The following is an 18,162-nucleotide window of genomic DNA, read 5'->3' on the forward strand; positions in this document are numbered from 1 at the left end:
AGGGAAGGCAGTGATGGTGGCTGTCCTTGGAAATTGCCTACCACATTTAAAATAGAGAAGACTTTCACTGCTGAAAAGGATTTAAAAGATCATCTGATTCAAATCTCTCATTTTATTGAAGAGAAAAAGAATAAGTAGAAAGATGAAATAATCATACATGATATATTTATAATGTATAATACACAAAATCTAGAGTTGCCTCTCTTCCCCTCATTAACCAAGTCCCCAGTAATGTGGTGGAATTGTTCACAGTATGTGCCGTGATTTCTTTACAGCGTAGCAAAAGACTATAAGTTACATACACAGGTACTTTATGTTGTCGAAAGTAAGTTTAATTGTCCTGCATCTCATTTTCGGGACATGAAAAAAGCCCAGGTTTCCTATTTTGGCTGCATTTTGCCCTGGAACATGTACACTTTTGACCTAACTTGGCTGTTGTTCTGTTGTGAAATCAACCTGAGAATAATTTTTAAAGAATAAGTCTTCACAGTTACACTTCTCAGAATCTATCTTGTTTCTCTATTTGACTTTGGAATAGAAGGCAATAGCACCCCACTCCAGTACTCTTGCCTGGAAAACCCCATGGACGAAGGAGCCTGGTGGGCTGCAGTCCATGGGGTTGCAAAGAGTTGGGCACGACTGAGCGACTTCACTTTCACTTTTCACTTTCATGCATTGGAGAAGGAAATGGCAACCCACTCCAGTGTTCTTGCCTGGAGAATCCCAGGGATGCGGGAGCCTGGTGGGTTGCTGTCTCGGGGGTCACACAGAGTCGGACACGACTGAATCGACTTAGCAGCAGCAGCAGCAGTGAAAATTATCTACAGATATAAGACAGAATTAAAGTATTCCTAAAAATGAAGAACAAAATGAAATAAATAAACCTGACTGTGTTCAGTTGGTGGCTTAACTGAAAAAATGGGAATTATTCAAATTAAAGTACAATAATTTGTCCATTTTTAGTGGTATATGTTCTAAGAACAAAATAACTTTAAAACAAATCAGAAAAACTTAAAGTTGTTTTTGATCATTATATCACTAGTCATAATTTTGTATTGTTATTCTAATACTATTTCAGAAGCATAGTAAAACTATGAATAATTATGTTAATATAATCTTAATTCACTAATAATTAAGATTTTTCATAATTAAAAAAGGTATAAAGAAGTATATCTTTTTCATAACAGAAAGTATAACTATAGAAGTTAACAAAAATTCTGTATAATAAATTTAACTTTGAAATTACTCCTGTAAACACAAGATGTTCTTATAAATGTACGTTTCTTTGTACTGTCCAGTAAAACATCCTAGAAATAATAACTAATGTTTATATTCAGTAGCCATGGGCACCATTAGTGCATAGATTCTGATCTTCAAATACCATTTTCTACTGAATCAAACTGAGAGTCCTTGGAAAAATGGTTGATTTCATGACTAGAACAGGGAATGTACAAAATGAGCATGGAATATTTTGTGATAGGAAGCAAGGAAAGCTATCAAAAAATATTGAGATCATGGTCATGTGAAAAGGGATCAGGAGACAGCATGAAGTGTATCTAAATAGCAAAAATTGGGACAAAATAAGAATCAATAATAATAACAACTGAATAATTAACAAATAACTGAGTAATCAATAATAGTAACATTTGATGAATTACATAATCAAATATATTTTTTTAAATTCTACGAGTTAATATTTATACTTCAAAACCACATCTATTTTGGACATCTTTGGAACATGCTTGAGCACTAATGTGATATTCTTAAAATTGATAAAAAAAAAAAAAAGGTGGGGAAAGGGAGAGTGCTACTTAACTTACATTTCCTGTAAAAATTTTAGATCAATAAAATAGCAGATGCAGAAAATTTTTCTCCTTAGAAAATTATCTCAGTTGATAAAAGTAAGGATGATAAAATTAGCACACTATTTTGTAAACCTTTAAATAAATAGGCAGAAAGAGTGATCAGTGGCAGCTAACACAAAGAGTGACAAAATTGAACATTATGATCCTCTCAGTAAGATACACAAAACACTTAGGAAGGAGTCTTGTCAAGAAATTAAAATTCAGTAGGATAGATCTTCCAGATTTAATTGCAGTTAACAAAAAATGCAGGTGCCGAGGAGCATTCTAAATAGCATCACAGAATTGTAAAACACCGTAATCTATACTGTAAGAAACTCTGCAGAAGTACTTCATAACATGTATGTTTGTTAAAGAACATACATGTACTTTAACATGTATGTGTGTGTGCTTAAGTGGCTCAGTTGTGTCTGACTCTTTCCAGGCAAGAATACTAGGGTGGGTTGCCATGCTCTTCTCCAGGGGATCTTCCCAATTCAGGGATCAAACCCAGGTATCCCGCATTGCAGGGGGATTCTTTACCATCTGAGCCACGAGGGAAGCCCTTGACATGTGTATAAATAGTCCAAGATCTTGTTAAAATATAAATTCTGATATAGTAGTTTGGGATAGTCTTCTTATTTAGAATAAGCTCTGGGCAGTTGTCAATACTGCTGATCCATGGACCACACTTTGAGTAACAAGATCAACAAGGTAAATTTAATTTCTTTAAAAAAGTCACAATATTGTAAAGTAATTATCCTCCAAAGGGAAGTGAGCTATAAATTAAAAGTGACTCAGAGACATAATAATCAAAGGTAGTATATATATCTTAGTATAGATTCATTGAACCAGTCAGTATGAAAATTTGTGAAAAATGATGTTTGACAATATAAAGGAATTATTGTTCATCTTTTAAGACATGATAATGGCACTGTCTGTTTTTTTTTTAATGGTTTTTAAGTTCTTATCATTTATGATGATTTAGTCACTAAATCATATCAGACTCTTGCAACCCCATGGACTGTAGCCTGCTAGGTTCCTCTGTCCATGGGATTCTCCAGGCAAGAATACCGGAATGGGTTGCCATTTCCTTCTTCAGGGGATCTTTCCCACCCAGGAATCAAACCTGAGTTTCCTGCACTGCAGGCAGATTCTTTACCCACTGAACTACGAGAGAAGCCCTATCATTTATATAGCCTTATCATTTGTAGATACTTACAAAATTTGTGGCAGGATTGATACGATGACTAGAACTGGGTTCAAGATCATTCACTATGTGTTGTGGAGAGGTGGTTGGTGTGAAGAATTTAGGGTTATATGTTTATCATTTTTTCTACTTTTTTATGGTTGAAATTTTCCATAAGAAAATGTTTTGTTAAAACTGGCTCTGCAAAATTATTGGGCATAGTTTGAAAAAAGTCCAACATTTTTGGTATCTCCTTAAATTCTTCATCAATTTTTTTTTTTTTTTTTTTAATGTGAGTAGATAACTTTTCTTAGCAGATCTGTAGCTTATATTACATTTTAAAGGATGATTGGATGGGTAGGAATACTAATGATACTTACATTCAGGAAATGATCTCCTTTGAAACCATCAAACTGAAGAAAATCATAAAGACAATAATTTTATTGAAATATATTTCTTGCTATTCCATAAACATCTTGAAACAGTTTTCCTGGTGGATAATGCAGTATCTTAAATAGAGGAGCGCCCTCTGCTGTCTTCAGAAAAAATGTCACCATGAATGAGTGACATGAATGGTTAAGGCAACTGGAATGATGTCTTCCTCGTCATCAGAGTGATAATAATGGTGATGATAATAATTATGATAATGAAATGAAGTCAAGTATGACAATAGAGTCAGGTTTTCTTTTGTAAAACACTATTATGAAGATTTGGAGAAAATAGAAATGTTCTTTATAATATAATCATATTTTTATAGCTCATGTGATTTTTAAAATTCTAATAAAAAACACTCTCCAAAACTCACAAAGCGAATTACTTTTTTAACTTGAGAAAAATTTTCTCTTCTGGCAAGTATAGTTATAAATATCCAAGAACTATGCAAAAGAATTTCTAAATTTTAGTTCTAGCTCTTTTTTTTAAATTCACATATCATCTTAGACAACTTAAATCGATAAATATTTACTAATATTAGTCTCTTTGGACTTTGAAAAACACTTACAGTTAGAACTGATGAGACTTTGAAATATCCAACAATGTTTTAGTGGTGGAAACCATTCTTCAGTGTTTCTTGGGAATCTAATATGTTGATTAGAGTTGCTCTCAGTCCTGGGTTAGCAAATCACAGGCCCTGGGATCAAGTCCAGACCACTACACATTTCAGTAAAAAAAGTTTGTTGATACGCAGACACTACCATTCATTTATAGCTGAAATAATAAAATTAATAAAACATTAGTTTTTAAGACATTGAATATGAGGAAACCAGAATGGCCATACTCTGCTGGAGAGAAAACAAACAGAAACCGTCGCTCTGAAAAGGGGAAAATGACCATAACATCTTATTTGAAGTGTGGGGACCAGGGGCTGGAGTTGGCAGAGAGGAAGCGTCTGCCTCCCAGGCTAGGGGGGGTCATCCTGTGCTAACCGGTCCTGAGAATCACAGGAGGTCAAGGAGAGGGTTTAGGCAGCAATGCTGCTCTTCTCACTGAGCTTCAGTTTCCACATCTGTACATGGGGTTCTCTGTTTTCATGAATAAAGCATGAATATAGGCTCATCTTAGGAATTGTTAGTATTTTCTAAAAAACTTTACAGTGTTCTATTTGGTGGCTTTTTGTATGCAAAGATGATTTAGCACACCTCTGGATTTTCCAGGAAGTTGTTGGTCTTACTTTAAATTGGGTTACTACTTTCTAATTAAAAAAATAAGCTTGGAGAAATGATCTCTACTGCAGTATTTCATCTTTCAAAGAACTTTGAGGATTTCCTTGTAGTCCAAAACAGTGAACTCTGATGCCTGTACCATGGTGGCCTAATGTTAAAAATTTGTTCAACCTTTTCAGTTGCAGTGCTCTGCTAATCTATACCCACAGGAAACAAAGTATCCTAATGGACTGTCTGCTGCTGGTCAGCAGAGTGTTGTTACTTTTCAAGAAGGCAAAGGATGGCTTTGTTCTTCCTTCCTTTATTCAAATGCTCATTCATTGATCTTTCACATGTTGAACACTGAGTGTCATGGCCAAGCCCTGTCTTGTGTGCTGGGGCCACTCAAGTGAGAAAGAGTAACCACTTTATAAAACTTATAAAGTTTTAAGTTTATAAAACAGGGGTATGCCCCATTTTATATGGAAGGAGGGGTTTTCTGTACTAGAGAATAGTGTACATAATGGATTGGGGCCATGTAAGGAGAAGTTTCGGAGAAGGCAATGGCACCCCACTCCAGTATTCTTGCTTGGAAAACCCCATGGACGGAGGAGCCTGGTGGGCTGCAGTCCATGGGGTCGCAAAGAGTCAGACACGACTGAGCGACTTCACTTTCACGCACTGGAGAAGGAAATGGCAACCCACTCCAGTGTTCTTGCCTGGAGAATCCCAGGGACGGGGGAGTCTGGTGGGCTGCGGTCTATGGGGTCGCACAGAGTCGGACATGACTGAAGCGACTTAGCAGGAGCAGCAGCAGCAGCAGCAGCAGCAAGAAGTTTAAGAAAGAAAGAAAGTTCAATGTCAGGGTAAAGGCATGTGAGTTCTCTACTGCTTTGGGCCTCCCCACCCCACTTCCGGTGGGCATGGTCCGCCCCAGTTGCCTGGGGCAGGTCTGGTTCCACATAGAACACAGAGCACTCATCCCCATGGTGCGGCATAGTCCAGTCGGCCGTGGTGGCCCCACATGCTTCTGTGTCTCACTGGGCCACTATGAAGGAACTTCATTCTGCTGGAGATGTGCACGATTGTCACACACAGGAGATGCTGGAGTATTTAATAACAGGAGCCTGTGATGATATGAGAGCAAGTCTCACTGTCCCTGGATATCAGTGGGAGATGATTGATTATGCTGTGATAGCTCAAGTGTTTATAGTTCTCTTGCTTTTAGACAGAACTGTGTGGTCATGCAAGGAAAGGTTTTCTGTACAGGAAGACAAGGAACCTGCCAGTAGCAGTTTAGCACTAGCCATAGGAAAAAGTAATACTTTTAGCTAGAATCATGCTGACTTGGAAGAAGATAACAACTCAGGACTAGCTTGTGACTTGAATGTATCCAAACCTGCAAGAAGGAATATCATTTGTATTATGATAAGACATGGGACAAAAGCAAAACCTCGATGTTCAGACCAAGAACAGCCTATGTCTGAGACAGCAAGAGATACTCCGGCCCTTTACCAAGAACAGAAAGCTGTTGAAACACAGGTGCAAGAAGCTAGAACGTCCTTAAATCTTCTACCAGCAACTGAACAAAGACTCAAGCTCTCCATAGTGAATTTTACGGCCTGTGTGAAAAGTCAGGTGTTTCTGCAGGAAGATTGGCTTAAGATTAAAGAAATGGCAGCTTCCCTGAGAGGGAAAGACATTGGGGAGAACTTGGAATTAGAGGAACAAGGGAATGGAGACCAAGTTGATGACCATGCAAAAGGATCTAGGAAGAAATGGAAGGATGCTGCAATGTCAAGGGAACATTTAAACTTTCATAGTAGAGAGAAAAAGCAGTTCTACAACAATATTGTCAAAAAAGAGAAGAAAGCTCATCATAAAGGTAGCCAGGCAAAAAAAGCCTCCATTGAAAGGCCAGATTATTATCCTGGTGTTAAAGGAAATAATATGACTGAAGCACATCACCAAAAGGAAACAGAGCATCTGGGAATATTAGCTGTCAAGACAGATCTTGACTTACAGCATAAGGTGCAAAGTTCTGAAGCCGATGGCCTGGTAAGTCTTGCAACTGAAGAGCTAGAGACCTACCGAAGACGATTCCAAGATCTTGAATTACAGTTGGAAAGAACGATTTTTTCTTATCAGTGGCAGATTCTAACCCTGAAAAGGAAAGCTCTTGATGACTGGTTAAAAGCTCGGAAGGCTGAACAAAACCTCCTCCTCATCAGACAGGAGGTCACAGGCCTAAAACAGAGAATAAGAGAAAGTGCAGTTCAACTTCCGCTTTTGGAAGAGGATTCTCGTGTATGTAATCATCTCAGTGGGACGTTTGGAAAAGATACTTGCTTCTCTGATCTCCGCACACAAGACAGTGCTGTCTCTGAAGTGAGAGTCCCCGGGCCAGCTGTTAAGCTCCTCTTCTTGACTACGTTTCTCTCACTGTTTCTCCTTCTCCTTCTTTGTCACCTAAAATTTTGTTGTTCTTCTCTGAATAAGATGTGAGTCTCACTGGGAAGTCCCTGGAAAGATGTCCTTTCCCTCCACCTCCTCTAGGAAGGCTGCATACACTCATGTCTTCTTTCCAAACTGTAGTTTTCCTCTTTTTCATCTACCGTGACCCCCCTTTTTTCCATAAACAGTCCCATCCAGAAAATGGATGTGTGTTATCACTTGGCTTCATTCAGCCTCTGTACATACCCAAAATCCTGAAATACCACAATGATCTTCAGTTACCAGCCTTCTTATTTTATCTTCAAAATAACTTTGAAATCTCTCTATATTTATTTTTAGGGTAAAAATCTCTTTTATGCACGTGGTTTTACTTTCTCTTGGCTTGCCTCTTGATAGTAATAAATTTCAAGATGGATTTAGAAAATTGAGATTATATAAATTACCCATTATATTATGCTCTCTAGAAAGTATAAGTAGACATTTTTTTTGATGAATCAGCCTACTATTTTTTAAACAATACGATATTATCTATGAACAGTTTAGCCCACAGAGACATTTGAAATGAAAAATGCTTTTCTCTGTTGATGTTTTGTCTAGCAGGCAAGCTAGATAAACTTTTATCTAGCAGATAAATTATACGAGAAAGATGAAAACTACTTTATGATTTCAATAAATTTTACCTGAATTAAAGACCAGCTACTGTATGGATTGAGAGGAAAAGTGAGAGAGCAAGGGGACTGCATGCATCCGTATCTACTGCCCTTTGATTTTGTGAGTCTCTGGAATGGATTGGACTAATGTAGATGCTCAGTGAAGTTGGGGGGGGGGTTCTGTCTATAATTCATCACCTTTCCTCCACATCATTAGGAGACCTGGGCCGTGATAGTCCTCAAAGTACTCATCTAAATGATGACTGTATCCCAATGTCATTCCTTCTTCACAATGTCACCTTTATTCTTAGGTGTCGGTGCTCTGGGTGGCATCTTTAGAGCCCACTAGTTTGACACAAGATCAAGTGTGTCCTCAGGCTTGGCAAGTGCAGAATGTCAGTGAAGGGTACAAGGATAACTCCTCAAGTATTCAGGCAAAGAGTCTGTAGTCTTAGTCAAGGCAGTCTCCATCATTCAGAGCAATAAGCTAGACTTTGTTCCTCTGGATCCTGGTCCAGAACCACAACCATTCTGAGCAAAGCCTGTGTCAGTCTGCAAGGGAATTGTGTCTCAGGTCTTCGGTGTCAGTGTTAATAGGATATGCAATGGAGATCAAGAACCTGTAAGTTGTCTAACTGGCTGCTGAGGCTCCGGTTCTCCATTTCTACATGGGTGCCACATTTAAAACAGCCTGCCAGTGGTTCTGGGAAGAATCCAATAGGAACCAGTAGCTTCCCTGGTTCCTGGTACCTGGCGCATGCCCAGAAACGGACAGTAGTTCATACTAACTTCTCCAAGGATGAAACTCTGAGCCACTCCTCAAGCAAAATGGGATGGGATCAACACCTGGCCATTCTCAGATAGCAGGAAGCAGCATGAGGGCTAAAACACTCTTTACCTATCAGACCATCCAGTGAGGAAATGAAGGATTTTGGTGAGGGCAGGGATGTGGGGAAGCCATTTGGGGGCCTAGCACAAAACTCGATCACCACACTCCATCTGCTGTGTTTCTTCCCAAGAGTCATTATTAGAGAGCAGCCCTTGAGCACATATTCTGGTTGAAAGCATCTACCGGAGAGGGGTTATTCCGGCTCCTTCCTAATCCCATGCCCGAGGCATTCAGGTTTTGAACTAGTTACTATCATCTTCATTTCCATCATCTGCTATGATTTGGTTGCTTCTGCCTTGAAAGTAGAGAGACTCACGTCTGGCACCAACTCATCTCAGGGCAGGTCACAGGCTTTCTGGGTCACCCTTCCTATATAGATTACTGGTGAGAGATGGGGAAAAACTTAACCAGTAACTCTAGGGCCTGAGACAGGGTCAGAGAGCTGTGGGGATTACTAAGAAGCCAAGCTATGCTACATGCCCTGTGCACAAGTAGGTCTGGCAGTAAGGAGGCTTCCTGTCTTATTAGGAAGCCAACCCATTAGAAGTGTGGCTAACAGATATCAAACTCCTATATCACTACACTTCAGCTTCAAGAAGAGGTCAGAAGGTCAGCAGAGCTGATGGAAAAATCAAGGTGTTGGAAGAACACGGAATTGAGTTCGCTCCTTTCTCAGACACTGCCTAGATATGCCTTGCTTCCCTGACACTCAGTTCCCTCACTCAGTCTTCTCTGTTGAGGGAAATTGATGAAAGCTTGCTCCTAAAATGACCAGCAGAGGGCAGCATACAACAGGCGTCCCAATATTTGTCTCCACTTTTATTTCATCTTTTCAATAATTGTCAGCTCTTGGTCTTGTGTATGCCAGTCTTGCAACATGATCACGGGGTCGTGGTGAGCCATGACCTATTTTTATTTCACAGTTCACTTTGTCGACCTCATCATCCATGTCTGTTGGGTTATCTGTGGGCTAGTCTTGGGCTTCCCTGATGGCTCAGATGGTAAAGAATCTGCCTGCAATGTGGGAGACCCCGGTTTGATCCCTGGGTTGGGAAGATCCCCTAGCAAAGAGCATGGCATTGCACTCAATATTCTTGCCTGGAGAATCCATGGATAGAGGAGTCTGGAAGACTACAGTCCATGGAGTTGCAAAGAGTTGGACACGACTGCGCAACTAACACTTTCACTTTCTTTCAGTCTTAGAATTCTAGATAGGAAGGACTCTTCTTTCCCTAAGATCTATATCTGAGTCATTATTCCCTGTGTAACAAATCTGAGGACTCCCTGGATTACCATGGGAAGGTGTTGAGGAAGAAAAGACTTTGTGGAACAATTCCTGGTGTGTTTACACTGGGCTTCTCATCCTTCACTGGTTTCTAACCCTTCATTGCCTGTAAATTTGCCCGCTGAGGGGATCATTGTGGTCCCCATTCATCCTATAGAGAAAATTTATCTTGGTGGCCATGCTAGACTGACCTTCTTAGCCCTACACAATCTCCATGCTGAAACCTAGGCTACAGGCCCTCTGGCCAACCTAGATGTGAATGTTCTGTTTCTTGCATTCATGATGAACAGGCCACCAGGATAGGATAGACTGTGCTGCTCACAGCGGTGGCAGGGTTAGAGGATGACAGGTGGTAACGGGAAGGTGACCTAGAGTCAGAACAGGGTTGTTACCAACTGCTCTTCTCCATAGTTCCTTACACACATGCTGGAAATGTCAGCTTTGAAGATGTGTTTCCTTCTGTATCTTATGTATTCTTTATTATTTTCAACTTGTGCCTTCTCTGTATATGAAAGAGAGACAGAAATACCTGCTCTGTTTTCAGCACTTGAACTTTTGTATCAAGTCTTTAGATTTTATGAAATCTGAAAGGTATTGTTTGATTATATACAATTTCTTAGTCCATTCAGGCTGCGAAAAATACCACAGACCGGGTGGACAGTCATCAACAGAAATTTATTTCACATTTTTAGGAGCTGAAAAGTCTAAATCATGATACCAGCATATTTAGTGTCTAATGAATTTTTTCTAGTTTACATTTAAATTTTTGTTATTGTTTCTAATTATAGGAAATGGTCTCCATTATGGTACTTGATTTTTCTAAAAAAAGTGAAAATCTTTTTATAATCCAAAATAATAAATTTTGATAAGCATTACTTGACCATATGATGTTAAACATTTGTTCAACATTTTAAATTATATTATTCCACTAATCTCCATTGCCATAAGCTTTAAATTCTTAAGGAAATCCTCTGCTTAATCAGCAGATTATTTTGTAAGACCCTTCATGGGTGACAAATAATGGCTTTTCTCCTCTTTTCTTTACTCAGATGTTCATTGATGTATTTCTTCCACACACATGCATGGAACCCTGAGCACCTAATCATAGCCAAAGTCTACCTTGGGCACTGGGGACACATGGGTGAGAAAGTACAGTGGTTATAGGACTGTGTTGAGCTTCCCATATGGGTGATGAGGGAAAAGACTTTCCAGGCAGAGGAAACAGCATACACTGAGGATTGGGTGGGCATTTGGGACCCTAGAAGGAAAAACTGAAGCATTGAAAAAGAGCCAAGAGTGAAGTTGAAGATGTGTGAATTCTTTATTACTTTGGCCCTGCCCATCCAGCCCATTCTAGGCATGGTCAGCCTGGGTTCTCTGGTGCAAGTTAGGTTCTGTGAGCAGCTCAACTCAGTAATTTCAGTGATGTTCTGTAACCCAAATAGCCATGGTTGCAGCAAGCAACCATGGGTCTATATCAAGCTGGACCACTATGGATTAATTTCATCCTACCACGATTTGTACTGTTTGGAAACCCAGGAGATACTGAACCATTTTATGGTAAAAGTACCTATTGATATGAGACCAAGTCTTGCCCTCCCTGGATATCAGTGGGAGATGATAGAGTGTGATGTTATTCAAGTGTTCAGGTTTAGTTTGGTTTTAAGCACAATTTTCAGACAAAGACGTTCTTTATAGGGAGACAGGAAACACGTCTAATAATTCAGTGCTGGATATAGCAAAATGGAGTGTTCTCAACATGTTTCATTCTGTAATAGAATTGGTGAAAACCCAGATTTGCCAGATGTTCTGGATATATCCAGAACTGTGAATAGGAACATCATATACACTATATCAAGACATTGGGGACAGAAAATCTTCAATGTTCAGATGAAAAATAACTGTATAATAATGCAATTATGATCCAGACATTGGAAGAACAAGCAGAATTCATCAAAATTCAAATGGAAGAAGTTAAAACACACTTAAAAGTACTATGAAAGTGTTAGTCGCTCAGTCATATCTGACTTTTTGTGACCCCATGGACTGTAGCCCGCCAGGCTCCTCTCTCTGTCCATGGAATTCTCCAGGCAAGAGTACTGGAGTGGGTAGCCATTCCCTTCTCCAGGGAATCTTCCTGACCCAGGGATTGAACCCTGGTCTCCTGCATTGAAGGCCAACTCTTTACTGTCTGAGCCAATGATGGGCAACTGAAAAAGATTCACGATCTCCTGAAGTGATTCCCATGGCTATGTGAAGAGTCAGGTGGTATCTGTGCAGGAATATTGGCTTAAGACCAAAGAACTGGCAGAAGAGGACACAAGCGATAACGTGGAAACAGTGGCTGGAGATCATGTTGCTGACGAGGCAGAAGGATCCTGGAGGAAACTGAAAGATGTTGCAGTGCCCAGTGGCCATGTAAAGCTGATAATTGAGAGAAAAATAAATTATAAACAAACATTGCTCAAGGAAAGAGCCCACCAGACAGGTTATTATAAAGGTATCCAGCCTAAGGAAGCCTCAGTCAAAAAGGCAGGTCAGCATCTTGTGGAAAGAAGAAATGAAGTTACTAAAGCTTGTCAAGAGAAAGAGAGCTCTTTGGGGTATTTACCTATCAACACAGACCTTGACTTTCTATAAGAGATGAAAAGCTGTGAAACAAATGACCTGATGAGCCATAAAAAGAAAAGCTGGGCATCTGCAGAAAGTGACTTCAAGACCACAAGTAAAAATGGAAGGAACTCGTAAGGACAGTTCCTGTACCTAGAACTAAAGGCGGTGGTTATTGTGGTAATTGATTGAGAGCTCGAAAGGCTGAATTAAATCTCGTTAATCCATGGGTTCCCGAAGAGTCGGGCATGACTGGGTGACTAAGCACAGCACAGCACACAAGTCCAGACAAAAGGTCATTGAACTGAGACAGAACTAACAGAAATAGCACTTTCACTCCAACTCCGTGCATTTGAGACCCCAGTGGAGCATCTGGCAGGCAGAATTTCATCCTTGACCTCTGCATTTGAGGTGGTATTTTGATGGGAGGGTCTCTGGCCCTCTTAAACCATCTCTTGACTGTCACCTGTCCTCCTGTTTCTCCTACTCCTCCTCATCTTTACCTCAATCTGATGCTTCCTTGGGTTGAAACTAAGAGTTACTGGCAAGAAGTCCTCTTTCTATACCTCCTCCAGAAAGCCTGGGCGCACTCTTTAAGCTGATTTCCCATGAGACTGAGGTTATCGTCCTTATTTTCACTGGACATCTCTCTTCAGAATATGTAGTGATTTATCTCCTAGATTCACTCATCTCCACATTACCCTAGTAATCAAAACCCCGAAATACTCTGAAATCTTCAGGTGCCCTGGTTTCTTAATTGTTCTTAAAATATTACTTATTCTGCATGTTTAGATTTTTAAGACAGAAGACACTTAAGCAAGTGATTTTTATTTTCTCATTTTGCATCTTGATCATAGAATTATTTTCACAACAGATTTAGAAAATAAAAATCATTCTCTAGACAGAGAAACAGTCAGTGTTGTGATAAAGCCTATGGCCAGGACTCTTTGGGGTCAGCCAGAATAGAACTTGAGCTGGGAACTATTGGCAGTGCGATATCTTTCAATTTATTGCACTTAAGCAGGGCCTCAATTTCCTGATCTGTATGTGGGTACAGTATTAGGAATTGCCTACCAGTGATCCTCGGAAGACTCCAACATGAGCAAAGTGTCTCTGTACTGCCGGTACCCTTCAGATGCTCAGGAGTGAACAATAGCTTACAATAAGAGGTCTTTGAAATTAAAATACTGAGCCAAGCTTCTATTAACAAGTGATTGCTAGACAAGAAGCCAGGCATTCTTGTACAAAAGAAGCATCATCAGAAATAAGACATTCTTTTCCTGTGAAATCAGTCAACCAGAAAAGTGAGGGGGAAGGGAACAAGAATCCATGGGGACAGAATCTGGGGGAGTCAAGATGCTGTAGTTAAACTGCATCCCGCACCAGCACTCCCTAGAGAGCATAACTCTCTCTTACAGTTCGCCATTAGAGAGCAGCTCTTTAGGTCTATGACTGCCGAAAGCTTTTATTCACATCCTCTTCTCTTTTGATTCTTCTTCCAGGGAAAATCTGTCTAATGATTCCAATTTACAAATATTGTCCACAAACTTACAAATTGTTCACACACTCATTTCTGAAAATAAATTGATGAGACATTATGGACAAGGCCATGGATTGGATGAATTGCATCATTTTTGCTGACACTTGCACTTCTGGAACTAGATCACTTATTCCCAACCAATCTGCAAAAGGATTGTTTATTCTTGTGATTTCAAGAAGGGGAATTGGTACTGGATAAAAGTAACACTTGTGCCATTGTGTGTGTAAAAGTATCATGAAGGGAATGTTTTTGTTTGAAGGGCAGTGATTGGAGAAATGAAGAATATCTAGAGGGGTGCTGGGTTGAGGGCAAATATTTTTTCAGATGAGATATTTTATACTATATCTACACCCTGCTGAGAAAAATAAACAAAAAAAAGGAAGAAAACTGGTAAAGCAAATTTAGTCAAAGAGAGATATCCCTGAGAGGAGATGAGATCCAGCCCATAAGTAACTGGTTTGGTCTTAGAAAGAGGCACAGACAGTTCATCAATAGTAATGGAAGGAGCCCAGGATTTATAGTCATCAGTGAAAATTTCCTGGGAGATTTGATTGTGGGAAATCTATTTTTTTTTTTTTATTGTTTTCAATTTTGTGTTGAAATAAGCAAGATCCTTTGATGAGACCAAAGTTAGGAAAGAAAGAGAGGGAGCCCTAAGAAAAGAGACTGTGGCGTAAAGGTCTTATTTGGGAATATGAGAGAGTCAGTGGAAATAAATACCGCAAGGTTACTGGGTGACACTTTGGGCTTACTTGATGTCTGAAATCATGAATTTACAGTGAGAAGGTCATCATGGTTGTATTTCTATAGCCAAAGTCAGCTCTCCATGATTGAGATTTTTTTTTTCTCAGGCATTTAGAAGAGGTAGGTGGTGAGGAATCAATAAAAGGAATTAAAAATTGCAAAAGAGTGATTATAATGATTAACTTTACTATCTAAGCTGCATAGGAAGGAAATGTGGCTATGAAGGCACTGGGGGGATGTGAAAGATGGTGGGATCGAAGATTACATAATCTCAGGAAGTCTAAAATCATTGGACCTGGTTCCAGGATGCAGTGAGCTGAAAGGTTCAGAAAGTGGAATGATTAAAACTCTACTAGTTGAGAGGGGCATGAATGGTACTAACAAATCTGGAAATTACCTGGGGTCATGTGTGCTAGTTAGGAGAACAAAATCTTGGCAATGTGAAGTGTCAAGGAATTATGAATCATGTTCTTGAGAGAACTGTCTATATGGATATTGAAATAACCAAATTATAAGAGATATTTCAATGAAGTACAAAACCTTCAAGGATGCCTTCTGGCCATAAGAGCTTATCATTAGCAGGAAAACACAGGAATGCCAGCTGGAGCATTGTCTCCTAGCCTCCCACTTACCAGACTTCTTTCCCTGAGGTATAAGGTCCCAAAGGACTTCCCAAGAGGATCAGGTGGGACTAACAGAGATTTCCTCCTAGGGATGAAGCTTGCTAAAGCAGTGAGCAGGACAAGTGTCTGCCCATCAAACCCCAGGCGCAAAGAACTCCCAGCAGCCCTTGCCTGCACTCTGCTCCCCTATGTTGCAATGGTATTCATGTTGTCTCATAGCTATGTGGGCGATGCAGAAAAGCACTACTAGCCTTCTGCAAAGGTGGGAATAGAATTTATTTTAAAAAAATATATTTGAGGCTATAAAACTAAGTAAAAATAGCCTTGATACACACAAGTGGTAAGAACGATGTTTTATCCATTTGAAGACTATCAACACAATTGCTTGGGTTGCCTGGTGAGTATGTCTTTGTGTGGAACTGGGAACAAAATTACTCCACAGGTTTCCCTATGCATTTGAACTTCTCAGAAATATACCACTTTCTGGAAAATCCATTGCCATACTTGTTACTTTAGAAATTTACCCTGTTGCTGCTAAGTCGCTTCAGTCATGTCCGACTCTTTGCGACCCCATAGACAGCAGCCCACAAGGCTCCCCCGTCCCTGGGATTCTCCAGACAAGAACACTGGCGTGGGTTGCCATTTCCTTCTCCAATGCATGAAAGTGAAAAGTGAAAGTGAAGTCGCTCAGTCATGTCCAACTCTTCGCAACCCCATGGACTGCAGCCTACCAGGCTCCTCCATCCAGGGGGTTTTCCAGGCAAGAGTACTGGAGTGGGGAGCCATTGCCTTCTCTGGAAATTTACTCAAGTGGGTTCCATTTCCAGTCTGCTGTTCAAGTCAGTTCAGTGCAATGAAGCTCTTCTGCTGAGCTCATTTGAATGCTCAGCAAGGCTATGTCACGTCTACTCAGTGCCCACCTGTGCTTGTCCTTTTCATCATGCTGGTAATCAGCTGAAACAGTAACATCTAGAGACACATTTTGGGCTTCCCTGGTGGTTCAGACAGTAAAGAATCTGCCTGCAACGCAGAAAACCTGGGTTTGATCCCTGGGTTGGGAAGATCCCCTGGAAGAGGGCATAGCAACCCACTCCAGTATCCTTGCCTGGAGAATCTCCATGGACAGAGGAGCCTAGTGGGCTATAGTCCATGGGGTCACAGAGTTGGACACGACTGAACGACTAGGCACAAGAGACATGTTTATATCATGCAATTTATTTTAAGTTTGATTTGCTCTTTCTTGTGAAACAGTCTAAGAATACACAAGTTTTTGAAATTATTCAATGTTGAGTAAAGGGCTAACAAATTTCTCCTTTCTTCTATTCTATGGAATTTGACCTTGGGTTAACTTTCTAGCCTGGAAAACTGATAAAAGTGGAAGGTCAGCTGGGTTACTGAGCAATACTGCATATGGTAAAAATGACCTCTCTTTGGGCCTCATAAGGTCCCAAAGGACTTCCCAGGAGAATCAGGTGGGACTGACAAAGATTTCCTCCTAGGAACAAGGTCTGCTAAGCAGTGAGCAGGACAAGAGGGTAGAATGAACAAAAAATACCAGGTTGGGAGGCATAGCTTCAGACTTCCTGACGTGTGATGATTCCTGCAACTCGTATGTCCTCTGCGGAGGCCTCGAAGCTTTCCTGTGGGACTGTTGTCATAAGATATACTAGTTCCTAAATGGCAATATGTCCTTTTTTTTTTTTTAATATACTGGTTCCTGAATGGAAATAGGGGCCTTTTATTAAAAAAAAAAGATGGAATAATATTCCAATCTCTCTTTCTCTGTGTATTGCATTTTCTTTATCCATTTATCAATAAGCAGATACTTCGGTTGTTTCTGTATCTTGGCTACTGCTGCAATGTACATTGAGGTGCAGAATTTTTTCAAGTTAATGTTTTGATTTTCTTTGGATAAATACTCATAAGTGGAATTGTTGGATCATATGGTAGCTCTATTTCTAATGTTTTTGAGGAAACCCCATACTGTTTTCTATAGTGGCAAATTTTGTACAAATTTACATTCTCACCAATAACGTACCAGGTTTCCCTTTTCCCACATCTTCACCAAGCTTGCAATTTTTAACTTTTTGATAATAGTCATTCTAACAGGTGTGGGGTGATATCTCATTGATTTGCATTTCTCTGATGATTAGAGATGTTGAGCATCTTTTCATAACTGAATTACATACTTAAAAATGGTTCAGTTCAGTTCAGTTGCTCAGTCATGTCCAACTCTTTGTGACTCCATGAATCGCACCATGCCAGGCCTTGCTGTCCATCACCAACTCCCGGAGTTCGCTCAAACTCATGTCCATCAAGTTGGTGATGTCATCCAGGCATCTCATCCTCTGTCGTCCCCTTTTACTCTTGCCCCCAATCCCTCCCAGCATTGGAGTCTTTTCCAATGAGTCAACTCTTCGCATGAGGTTTGGAGTTTCAGCTTTAGCATCATTCCTTCCAAAAAAATCCCAGGGCTGATCTCCTTCAGAATGGACTGGTTGGAGCTCCCTGAAGTCCAAGGGACTCTCAAGAGTCTTCTCCAACACCACAGTTCAAAAGCATCAATTCTTTGGCGCTCAGCTTTCTTCACAGTCCAACTCTCACATCCATACATGACCACTGGAAAAACCATAGCCTTGACTAGATGGACCTTTGTTGGCAAAGTAATGTCTCTGCTTTTGAATATGCTATCTAGGT

The sequence above is a fragment of the Bos indicus x Bos taurus genome, chromosome 26 (genome assembly GCF_003369695.1).
Source record: "Bos indicus x Bos taurus breed Angus x Brahman F1 hybrid chromosome 26, Bos_hybrid_MaternalHap_v2.0, whole genome shotgun sequence".
In the NCBI taxonomy this organism is placed as follows: domain Eukaryota; kingdom Metazoa; phylum Chordata; class Mammalia; order Artiodactyla; family Bovidae; genus Bos; species Bos indicus x Bos taurus.